This window comes from Brassica napus, chromosome C4, assembly GCF_020379485.1.
Source record: "Brassica napus cultivar Da-Ae chromosome C4, Da-Ae, whole genome shotgun sequence".
NCBI lineage: Eukaryota > Viridiplantae > Streptophyta > Magnoliopsida > Brassicales > Brassicaceae > Brassica > Brassica napus.
Window position 1 is genome coordinate 30,370,452 of NC_063447.1, and position 12,353 is coordinate 30,382,804.

General features: G+C 29.2%; 1 long non-coding RNA gene across 1 annotated transcript; it reads left to right on the forward strand.

Moving 5' to 3' along the window:
• Positions 1-7,973: 7,973 nt before the first annotated feature.
• Positions 7,974-10,171, forward strand: LOC106404910. Its single transcript, XR_007322421.1, has 2 exons — positions 7,974-8,823; positions 9,609-10,171. It is a non-coding gene; the product is annotated as an uncharacterized LOC106404910 (long non-coding RNA).
• The last annotated feature ends 2,182 nt before the right edge of the window (positions 10,172-12,353 follow it).

Below are 12,353 nucleotides of genomic sequence, written 5' to 3' on the forward strand. Positions count from 1 at the left end.
TGGTTGTCACTCCAACCTCCGAACGTTCCTTTGACATTATTTTTCTGGTTCTTTAAAAATATCCTAAATTTTATGTTCAAACACAAAATTAACCCAATATCTTAAAACTTTTGGTTATAATTCGTCCTAAAAGTTAACTAATTCACGTAAAATGCTACTACTTATCTTTTTCGCAATATGATGATTTATTTAAACATCCTCATCTTCATCACTTATTTACAATTGTTTTCAATATCACCAACTACCATTAACAACCAAATTAAAACAAGTTTTAAATGTGTTAGAAATCAATTTATACATCTTCTAATCTCATTTCTTACATACATAAATCATTTATCTTGCATATTGTCTCTTATTTCATTTTTAAAACTCAAAATTTTGGATTTCAAGATTATATTTTCATTAGAGTTTCCCAAGTTTAGTGAGTTTGGTAAATAACGAATGTGTATTTTTTATTAAGAAATTTTGGGTATTTGGAGAAACTAAGCACAAACTCTCACTGGATCTAGGTATGTATGATTTCTACTGGAAACATAACTGAAATTTCTTGAGTTTTTAAGAAGTCTGCTAATTAATTAACTATAAAATTAAATGTTTTATTATTTTTTGGTCAATTGCAAAACTGAAAAACAGATCTACAGAGAAGTTTTTTGGGAAGTCTTATGGTCAATGCATAAGTTAGTCTTACAATTAACTTTTTAAGAAATTTTCATAGAAGACTTTTCTAGAAGTCTACAAATTTTTCTTTGTAACCAAAAAAAAAATAACTTCTCGAGAAGTCTCCAAAAAGCGAGATTAATTTTGTAATTGACCAAAATTTTTAAGAAGCTTGACTTTTCATGGAAGACTTTTAGAAAAGTCCGATGTGAGTAGAATTCATGAGAAGTCTTCTAAATGTCACATAAAGTCTTTAAAATATTGCAAAAAGTCTTTTGGGATCAGTTTTACAATTGATAAAAAATAATAAAATATTTAATTTTAGAACTAATTATTTAGCATACTTCTGGAGTAGTCTTCTCATAAGAGATGTTTCCATAAGTATACTCTATTTTTATTCCGAGATTTTAATCAAAGAAGTCTTGTCATAGACGACCTCTAAATAATATTTCTCTTATAAAGTCAAACAAAAACAATTGCAAAACAAATATACGCTTGTGACAGTTTGAAGACTTCTTGCAACATTTTGAAGACTTCATGTAACAATAAGAAGACTTTTCCAGAAGACTACTCACAACGGTTTTCTCTAAAATTCTTCAATTAAAAAGTTAATTTCTGTAAGGTTTTGGTCAATTGCAAAATGAACCTGATTCTGAGAGTAAATTTTTTCTCTGGTAAAATAAAAAATTTATACAATTACAAAAAAAAACTCAATAATTTAAAATGATGAATTCTCAAGAAGTCTACTAATTAAGTAGATTTCTCAAGAAGCATTCTTTGCTAATTTCAATAAACTTACATTTTATCCAAATTTAAAATGAATTTTGAAGATTTTTTGTTCGTTCATGTATATATATCAACTTTTGAACTCTTGAGTGAATTTTATAAATTTATTGTATATAATGATGAGGTTAACAATATTCTTGTTTATTTATATGTCTAGCTAATAAGAGCAAACTTTTCTCGGATAACTTTCTTTGAAGATGATGTTTTATGTTTTGCTGATGTGCTTTAATGTTATTTTACAGATTGGCTCAGTTACAAAAGATTACTATATTAGTTTGATGCATAAATATTTTGTTAAAATTTGGATGTCAGATGCTTAAACTTATGTATTTTTCTGAATTTATGTGATACTAAAATTGTGATATGTTTGAACTTTGTTATGTTGAGCTTGTGTCAAATATTATTTTATAATAACTTAGTGTGTAATAAATATCACTTGTTATCATCATTATCATCCAAATTATACAAAATTAATAGAGAGACAGCAGATAAGTCTCCCTTCTTTTTTTTACACCAACACATAAGTATTCCTTTAAGTTGCACAACCTTTGTCTTAATAAATGATCTACAATGAAGACAAAATTTATAGTTACAAGAAGTTGAAACAACGAACAAAACATTTAGACAAAGAACTTGTATCACCTTACTTATGTGACTAAGTTTTGATACAACAGTCGACCTGAAATGGTCGATCTTCCTCTCGTTGAACCCCAAATCTCTTCACATACTCTATCCCTAAATGTATATACCATGGATAGCAATAGTGCTTGGTATCCTTTTTAGCCAAGAACGTTCTTCCGGATGAGTGAAGTCTACTATATCTTGTATCGAATACTACATCTTTACCCTATCATATCTTTTGATGTATCTTACAACACTCACAAGTTCAGCTGTGTCTAGAGCCCAACATATATACCTCCGTGAAAAAAACAATACAAAGGTTTAACCAATTTTACTATTTAGAATAAAAAAATATAAAACTAGTTGTATAAGTTTATAGACTTAATTACCAGATTTCCTTGGTTTTCACATGTCTCATAGTTTTTACCTATTGATCTTTCTTCAGTGATGTTGGACAGTCAAAGTTTGGGATTAAAATACAATTTAGTTTGAAAAAATAATAAATCAATATAGATATGCATTTAAAGCACATAGGTTAGACACATACGTTCTTTCTTTTTTTCCACTAGACGTAGACTCTTGACTCTTGACTCTTGACTCTTGACTCTTGTATTTTCTGATTCTAATTTTTTTTTTTTTGAAACTTTCTTATGCTAACATTTGATGATAGTAATATCTGATTCCGGTTTAGTTGCTAATATCTTCTCGAATTGATGAACGTTGACATATTTACGAATGTTATGAAAATTTTCCCATTCTTCATTTTTGAGTACACTTCCTTATTTTGTTGAAGATATTCGCAACTAAACCAGAATCAGATATTCCTATCATCAAATGTTTGGATCGCAAGAGCCAAGTCTACGCGTGGTGAAAAAAAAAACAAGGTATGTGTGTACTTATGTTGCTCAAAAAAAAAAGTGCTTTACATGCATATTTATATTGAATTATTAATTTTTTCAAACGTAAACTGCATTGTAATCCCAAATTTAGACTGTACCAACATCACTGAAGAAAGATAATGGGTAAAAATTATGGAACGTGTGAAAAACCAAGGAAACTGTGGTAATTAAGTCTATAAATTTATACAACTAGTTTTATATTTGTGATCCTAAATAGTAGAATTGGTGAACCATATGACTTGTTTTTTTTCAGAGATTTATGTTGGGCATTAGTCATAGATGAACTTGTGAGAGTTGTCAAATACATCAAAATACATGATAGGGTGACGATAGAGTATTCTATACAAGATATAGTAGACTTCCTTAATCCAGAAAAAACTTTATCGGCTAAAGAACAAAACCCAAATAGAATCAAAATTGGACCAAAACCCTGGATTGAAATTAAAACTCCTTGAGCATCAGACCGTTGCAAGGGAAGATGAGGCACGTGTGACAGGCTGGAGAAGAGCTGGATAAAGCAAAAGGAGTTTTATGCACAAGGAAGAAGCTCATTGGATGGTTTGAATTAAAGCAAACCTTATGCTTCCAACACTTTGAACGTGATGACAAGTAAAATTAGACAACTTTGCCATAGTTCTCTATGATGGTATCTTCAGTGATGGTGGAGATAGTGAAGGTACGGTGATTGCTATTAATGGATTCAATCAAAATTCGAGAGCTCTCCATGTTTTGGGTGGACTGTCCGAGTGATTTTTGCCCACGAGGACAGTACATCAGTACACATATCAGCACGTTGGCCCTTCCCGTGGACTATCCGTGTTAGGATAAAATGGTATTTTAAAATATATTTAAATAATATTAACTATTTTATTAAAAATTAAAATACTAAATTTCATAAACCATTGTTTTTGTTTTTTTTCTACTTTCCGGTACTAAGTCCCGATATGTTCTAATACCAATTTTCCAAGAATATTTATTATTATTGTAAACTACTGTAAGAATCATGTGATTTTTAATAGAATAATTATTAAAGCCTTGCTTGAAAGCTTATCAAAAATTCTTTCTCAAAAATACAAAACTTATAGAAAATAATGCGAAATTATAAAATGGAATTTTTCTAGCATCCGATAAAGGTTCTAAATTTCTAATACTCCATCCATTTTTAATGGGCAACTTTTTAAGATTGTACATACAATATTGTTTTAAACAAAATTCTGCATTTTAAACAAAAAAATCATAAATTATTCATCTAATCGTAGTTCGATCAATGATAAAACACATTACAGAATACAAAAGATAATATAATATAAAAGGCTAATAAATTTTGCATTAAAATTGAAAACATCATCGATTTTGGAAAACAAATTCTCTCTAAAACGTTAAATATTAAAATAAACGAAGGAAGTATAAATCTATAATTTTGAATTTGGATTAAAGACTTCACAAAACACATTAATATATCATGTGATTTTAGCTTAGAAACCATACTTACTAATTACTAAAACGAAGATAAGCAAAAGGATTCGCGATATAGAGACAACTACTTGATTGATTACATGTTTAAAACTCAGCTTTAAGTTAACAATATACAATATAGAGAAAGAGCGAGACGTACCAGATCTTGGACAACGAAACAATGAAGAAAATTTGTAAATGACCAAGTTTAATTAGCTGTTTGTTTAAATCTTATGAAAATTTGAAAACAACCTAAAATGTTCAATAAATAATGAAAATAATAGAGTGATTGGTAACTAAGTATTAAGGAAAAGGTTTTTGGTTTAATTATATCTGCTGAGAAAAAGCAGATTATGTTTCACCATAAATTTCTTTTTACCTTTTTTTGTCATAAATTTCCTTCTTTCCTTCTAATTTGTTTGCACGTCAATGAATATCCAAATAAAAATTATTTATGTCTTGATTTTTTTTATTTTTAGATTCTGATATCTTGACTTGGTTCAAATTTTACAGCTTTAATATGTATTGGTTGATTATTTTAAATGCAAAAAATGATAAAGTATAGATATGAAACAAAATAATAAATGCAGTAATTAAATACAAAGAAATTATTAGGATTATTAGTCTTTAAATGATTTTTTAGTAAAACTTTTTTTTTATAGATGTAGTTCCTTTGATTCTCATCAATAAACTGCAGATTTTGTGTAATCAATTTATAACCCTATATAAATTTTATTTTTTTCTCAAATTTATTATAAAAAACCGTATATATAAATGAAAAAAAACAAAATGGTTTGCCATTTTGATAGCTCCTTAATTTAGATATCTCCTTAACTAAAGTGTAGTTTGACCATAAATCTATTCTATTAAAATAAAAGTACAATCTTATTTCATGAGTGATTTTTAAATAGGACTATCTTTAAATTTTTTAATTAAATGTATTTTAATAATACCAATAGTATATAGAATCTTTGAACTACTTTAATCATATTATCTTTTGATATCTTTTTTTTTAATATATATATATATATATATATATATATATATATATATATATTTGAAAAATCTGTTTAAAAGATTTTAACAAAATTTTAATTTTCAAAAATTATATGTAAATATTTTCACTAATTTTGTAATTAGTTTTGAAATATTATTATGCATTAATATATTCAGTTATTATTTATAAAATGAAAATAAATATTCTATTCTATTTTTATCTATTATATAATCACAATCAATCATATTAAAAGAAAATTATTATGTAGATCTAAATATTTTAACAATATCTTAATTTTCAAAACTTTATGTAATATTTTCACTAATTTTGTAATTAGCAATGAACTATTATTATACATTAATACATATTTAGTTATTTTTTATAAAATTAAAAATTAAAATTATATCATACTTTTATCTATTTTATAATCATAATCAATCATCTTAAAATAAAATTATTATATTGAACTAAATATAATAAAATTATATGAAGTTGGTATATTGAAAAAAAAAATTCATAAATATTAAATATTTATGTTGAAAATATAATATGATGACAGAACATCTTAACATTAGCAAAATATATGATACATGTATAAAAATTAACATATATTAGATTTTTGTATATACAATAATATATTATGTAAAATGAATAAACGTAAAAAATATTACTAAAGGGAAATCCAGTTTTGAAGGACCGGTAAAAATTTGACATAAATTAAATACAAAATAATTTTCAGATATGTTTTCCGTGCATATATTAAGTTGACAAAAAAAAAACTAATTGTAAATACAATAAGATAAATATATAATAATGAAAGTACGCTGTCCACCTAAGAAGAAACATTTCTTATGGCAATTGGTATCAGGATGCATAGCGGTTAAGAAAAAATTAAGAGCAAGAGGAATACAAGGAGATACAATTTGTGCACGATTTGGAGCAACTGAGGAATCCATAAATCATGTGCTTTTTGAATGCCCACCGGCTGTTCAGATTTGGGCACTATCACGAATTCCATCGAATCCAGACATCTTTTCCATTCAATCACTCTTTGCAAACATAGATCTTTTATTTTGGAGAGTTTCTCCATAATTAGAAGATCATCAATTTGCATGGATCTTATGACACATATGGTAAGGAAAAAAGAATAAAATATTTAGCAATTTGGATATTGATCTTAGGGATATTCTCAAATTGGCAAAAACGGAGTCACTACTTTGGACTGAGGCACAAGTTTCTATTACACAGGGAATCGATCAAACTCGATTACCAGTAGCAGCAACAATACTGTCTATCCCTAGTAGATGGTGTTTTACGGATGAATCATGGAAAAATCAGGAACCCTATTCGGGACAAGGGTGGTATAGTACATTGGAAGGTTTTGAGGTTTAATGGGAGCAAGGAATACAAGAGCGAGTTAGTCGTCACTGCACTCGGAGATAGATGATTTCATTTAGGCAATGTAATGTATGAAGACTCTAAGACAGTTTACTGTTACATTTGCAACAAATTGTTTCCAGTTGGTGAAATTGGTTTTGGAACCAGACGAAAGGCCAGTCTTTGCAAGTTATTTGGAAGACATAAAAATCTTAAAGACAAGTTTCAAAAGTTAAGAACTCATTCATATATCACAAACGCAGAATTCAAAAATGGGCAGTCTCGCATGCAATGCAATGAAGCAACCATCGTTTGTTGTTCATATAGAAGAAGAACTACCAGTTTGGTTTGCAGAAGTTATATGAGTCTGTTAAAGTTGTCGACAGATTTTTTTTTTTTTTTTTTTTTTTTAAAAAAAAAAAATATATATATATATATAGGCAATAAATACATGTGACAGTTTTAAACGATTGATTATTTACAACAAGTAAACTATAAATAGTTGTATTTGAAATAATTATATAAATATTTAAATATATGATTAAAATTAAAATATATATAGCACTACTGATCTAAAATAAATATATATACAAATAAAATTGAAAATAACACTCATGCAGTTGCTTGGGTCAAGATCTAGTTAACTATTTAAAACCTAAAGTGGCACCTCTCATTCAGATAGCTCAACTAAGTTTGGTTCGATAAAAATTCCTAAGTTAAAGATATAATTTAGAAACTTTCATACTATTTATTTAGTTGATTAAACCTTCCTGCACGCTATCAGTAAACCATTAGTTCAGGAACTTTTATTCAAATTTCAAACAAAACTTAACCAATGAGTTCTGCCATTAAAAATCTAAAAATTGTGCAAGAATTTATTAATTTAAAATTTCAAAGTTAGCACTTAGAAACAAATTATGTAAAAAGATGTATAGATTTGCCTTTAGAATCCACATTGCATACACTACAGTTTGATATTGTTTCTTTTATCAGAACTGAACCCGATTATGTATAAATATATGAACTAGGACCTAAATTTATGCTCTTGAAAATCCAAGAAAACTGAATTTTATAACAAAACCTTTATATATAAAGTACATTTTTTTTCTCTCCCAGGGGGTCCACGTCGACATCCACGTCATCAATTCGGTCGACGTGCTGGCGACACGTGTCCCATGAGGTCGAAACTCAGCGTATCATTTAATCAAATGTCTGGATATTTTATGGGCTTCATCTTCATTTGGGCTTTGTTATTGAAATTTAACGTTGGCCCGGTTACGTTCTTAGGGTTCTTATCGTTCTTCGATCTCTGCCATTCGGAGAGACATATCTGCTTCTGTGGCGTCACGGATTCCGTTCCTTGGTGTTTGGATCACGTCCTTTAGCCTTCTTTCGATCACTCGAAACGAAACTACTTCCAGATCCATCCCATTAAACATGTTTTTAATTCCTTTGGCCACGATCTACACTTTAATGTGCGTTAATCTTCGGTGTTTCTACTGGTATAAAAAGATATGCTTTCTTCCTCTCAAAACCATCCTCTCTACAGATGGTTCTCTCTCTTTCTCATCTCCCTTTGCAATTTCTCTGAGATTATAAGTTCCCGTTGTTATTGTTTAGAATTACTACTGTTTATGTATCTGACCGGAGTTAGATACGGCGGTGTTGGGCCATTCCAGGAAGCGACAGACCTTGAATCGCTTCATCTCAATGGCTGCAGTTTCGGCAACCGTAAAAACAACAAAGAAAGCTTATCTTCAAATGGCTAGCTCCTCTGATCTGAAGTAGGTTCCTGTTCTTCCACCGTTGAGGTTAAGTTGCCGCGTTTAGCTCTAACTGGAAGTTCGCCGTATGTCTCTCTTCGGGAAGATGCATCACCTTCTTTGGTAACAGAGCTTACGTATTCCTCTAAGGGATCCCAATCTCAATCACCACCACGCCGTTGCTCAGGAAGGAATTGGATTCCCTTGCTGGGTTCTTCCAGATCTTATGTCTTTTCCTGAGTGATTCAGACAAGATGCTTACGACAAGGTAAAGTCTTTTGTCCTTTTGGTAGTAATTGTTGTGTTATTGTGAAGGATTTGGATTGAAGATGTGTTTTTTCAAAATCTGTGTTTTAAATGGCGCATGGCGCTCTAAGGCGAGGAGGTTGGAGCCATGCGCCTTGCGCCATGGCACTCCAAGGCGCTCGCCTTATGGTTAGGATGCATTCAAACGTGGTTTAGTTATATACAGCTTTAGAGGAACTTAGATATGCATTGATAGATGTTCTTAGGTTACAAGCGTATGTGTTAGCTACCGACGCGTAACTATTTCTATGGTTACGTACAGAAGATAGTTACATAGTAGACTTGTATATAACAATAGTACAGTCAGCTATACCAAACTGTCTTATTTATACACACTAATATAGTCAGCAACGAGTTAGTCATGCACACTAATATAGTCAGCTATGTACACACATATAAACCCCAAAACACCAAAACAAAGAACTTGAAACTAAAAAACTAAATTCAATTGCTCAAATCCAACAAAACCTATAACTCTGAAAAACTAAGCATTATGTTTTAAGGATATTTAAATGTCGACAAAGTAGTGATAGAGTTCCAAGATGTTTTAAGGGTTCCGTCAAAGTAGTGTGTAACGGAAACTACAAGGCGCGCCTTAAGAGGTTCAAAGGCGCACCATGGCGAGCGCCTTGAGGAACTAGGGCTCGCCTTAGAGGACTGAGGCGTTAGGACCATCGCCCCGGTGCGCCTTGCGCCTTGGCACAAAAGGTGATCGCCTTTTAAAACACAGTTCAAAATGATTGGCAGCTTGATGTGATTGGTATTGACGAAACAGAGAACTGGAGATCTTTATGAGTTTTGTTGCAAAGACGCTGATGATGATGGCAACACTGTTATTGTTGCAGTCGTTGATGGTGATTATTTAAGGTGTTACTTGACATTTTTACTTCAAATCTTTAACATTTTCCGTTGAGCTTTAACTTTAATGATCCTTTCTTGGTAAAATTTAGGAGGAGTTGGTGATGTTCTTGATATTGTACAAATAGATGATTCTGACACAAAGCTAACTGCAAGGTGTGAGGTTTGTGGACACAAAGGTTTCTTCACTGTGAGGAAGACTTTTGACACCAGAACCGAGCTGATTGGTGGGGTTGATGTCTATATGCCCGTTTGTCTTAAGCACTATATCAATAATCAAATTGTCATCAAAGCTTCAAAGTAAGTTTTGGATTCTGACAAGGTAAGAGCTGACAACTGTATGGAGACAGTTGCTACTATGATCTAACTATGACTTGCTGTGGAACGAACTAAGCATATATTATAGTGAGATTCTGTTCTTTGAAAGTGCCCTGTTGGTTTGTTATTTTTTAGTCTAACAAGTTTTTTTTTTGTAAAAAGCTTTCATTTTTTTGAATAGTATGATTATCTTTAGCAAAAAAAAGGGTATGATTATCATACTAATCTTGATTACAACGTTAAAAAATTTAAGAAAATACAAAAAAATAAAAGTTATAACACAAGCTTAATAAAACATCTACATAAGCGCGCTAAGTTTTGAGAGAAAGAGTGAAATATTACTAAAACATATCTTATTATTTTTGTTCTGAGAAAAAAAATCAAAATAGCTATCTGAATAGGAACAAAATATTTGATAAAGGTGGGTTGGATTGAAGACATTAAGTAGTGACTAACTAAAGAAAATAATAAAATTATCAACAATCTATATACTAAAATAATTTATGTTTCAATTAACCATTTCATAAAAATGATGTATCAAAAATTACTAAACAAGTTTAACATAATTATAATAAAATCTATACATAAAGCTTGCTAAGTTTTAATAAAGTATAAGTAAGCTTTTAATAAAAAGTTAAATGTTATTAAGACATATTTGTTTTGTTTTTGCTTCTCAAGAAAATGTTTTTTGGAAGCTATGTGATTGGGAGCAAAAAAAATGACAAAGGTAGATTGGTCGGAAGACTTTACGTGATGAATAATTAAAGAAATAAATAATATAAAATAATATTTATATATATATATATATATATATTAAAATAATTCTGATTTTCAAGCAACCATTTCATAAATATGATGTATGAGAAATTAACCATAACATATTTATTATAATTTTAATAAGTTGGCCAATATTGGCTTCCACAAATTATTTTATCAAGGACTATGAAAATAGTTAAATTAAAAAACAAACAAACTCAAATAACAATGAAATTATGTCCTATGCCACTAAATATTTTTAAACATGTATAAGAAACTTAAAATATTTTGTATTTTTTTTTTCATTTTCATTTTGATAAAAGTTTTAAAATGTGTGTATACTTAAATAATCAATTTTAGATTGTTATGTTATTTAACTAACTTTAGAAATCAAATTGTAAATTGATTCATTTTTAACATTATCTAAATCAATAGGTTTGAAAATGTATAAAAAGTACCAACACATTCAAAACAAATATATAAGAATGAAAAACAATTCATAATTTTTGCATTGAATTTCAACTGTAGTGACAAGTATTTTTATTTTACTTATTTTTATGATAAAAATATAACAAACACTAAAAATGTAAAATAATTACATTAATGAAAAAATAAAAGTTTTTCATTAATTTATTAAACCTTTGATTACTAATAAAAACAACAGAAACAATAGTAAAAATTAAATTTTTTTAAAGTTTAGAGTAAACTGTATATTTTTACACGTATATAAAAATACTATATACTTTTTAATTGATTTTCACTTGCTTAACAAAGATTAATATATCATTTATTTTTCTGATACTATTTATGTGATATAATATGATTTGTTTTGTAGTGCATCATACATATCTTTTGCAAATGCAAACCTAAAACACAAACTATAGAACCATACAAAAAATAATAACAAAAATCACAAGTAAAGTATATCCCGCCCGACCCTAGTGCAAGAATGAAAGAAAAGAAACGAAAATGTAAGCTATACCGGTGCTTAAACTACCCAATATGGTACTAGGAAAACAATCAAAGAAACAAAACACAACAATTGAACTCAGCCCAGTTTAACTTATCAATGTTTTATTCAAAACTTTCTTAAATATGCTTTAGTTGTTCAAATGTTGTTAACCATGTTACTTTTTTACTTTGTCTTAAATCTAAGTTATAGAACAATTAATACTTGAAAACAAGTTCGTAAACATCATAAGGATAATTCACAAGAAGTTTTTCTTCATCAATGACTGTTTACCGGCCAAAACTTAAATTATTCTGACTTGTGTTTCACCAGTAACATAATTATTTGTTTCCTCATACATTTCCTATGATATCTTTATATATATAATAGGCTTTGCTTCTTTCCCAGGGTGTCCACCTCAGTTGCCATCGTATAAATTTGAGCTCTATGGTGTCGACACTGTCCTGAAAATACAAAACGCAACACTTCATCGAGGCTTCTTCGCTGCACACCGTTTTATTTAATCGCTTTTTATGTTTATTGGGGTTATTCATTTGCCCGTGTATCTTTTACATTTTTATCCCAATGGGCCCGGTGGACCATTATCGATC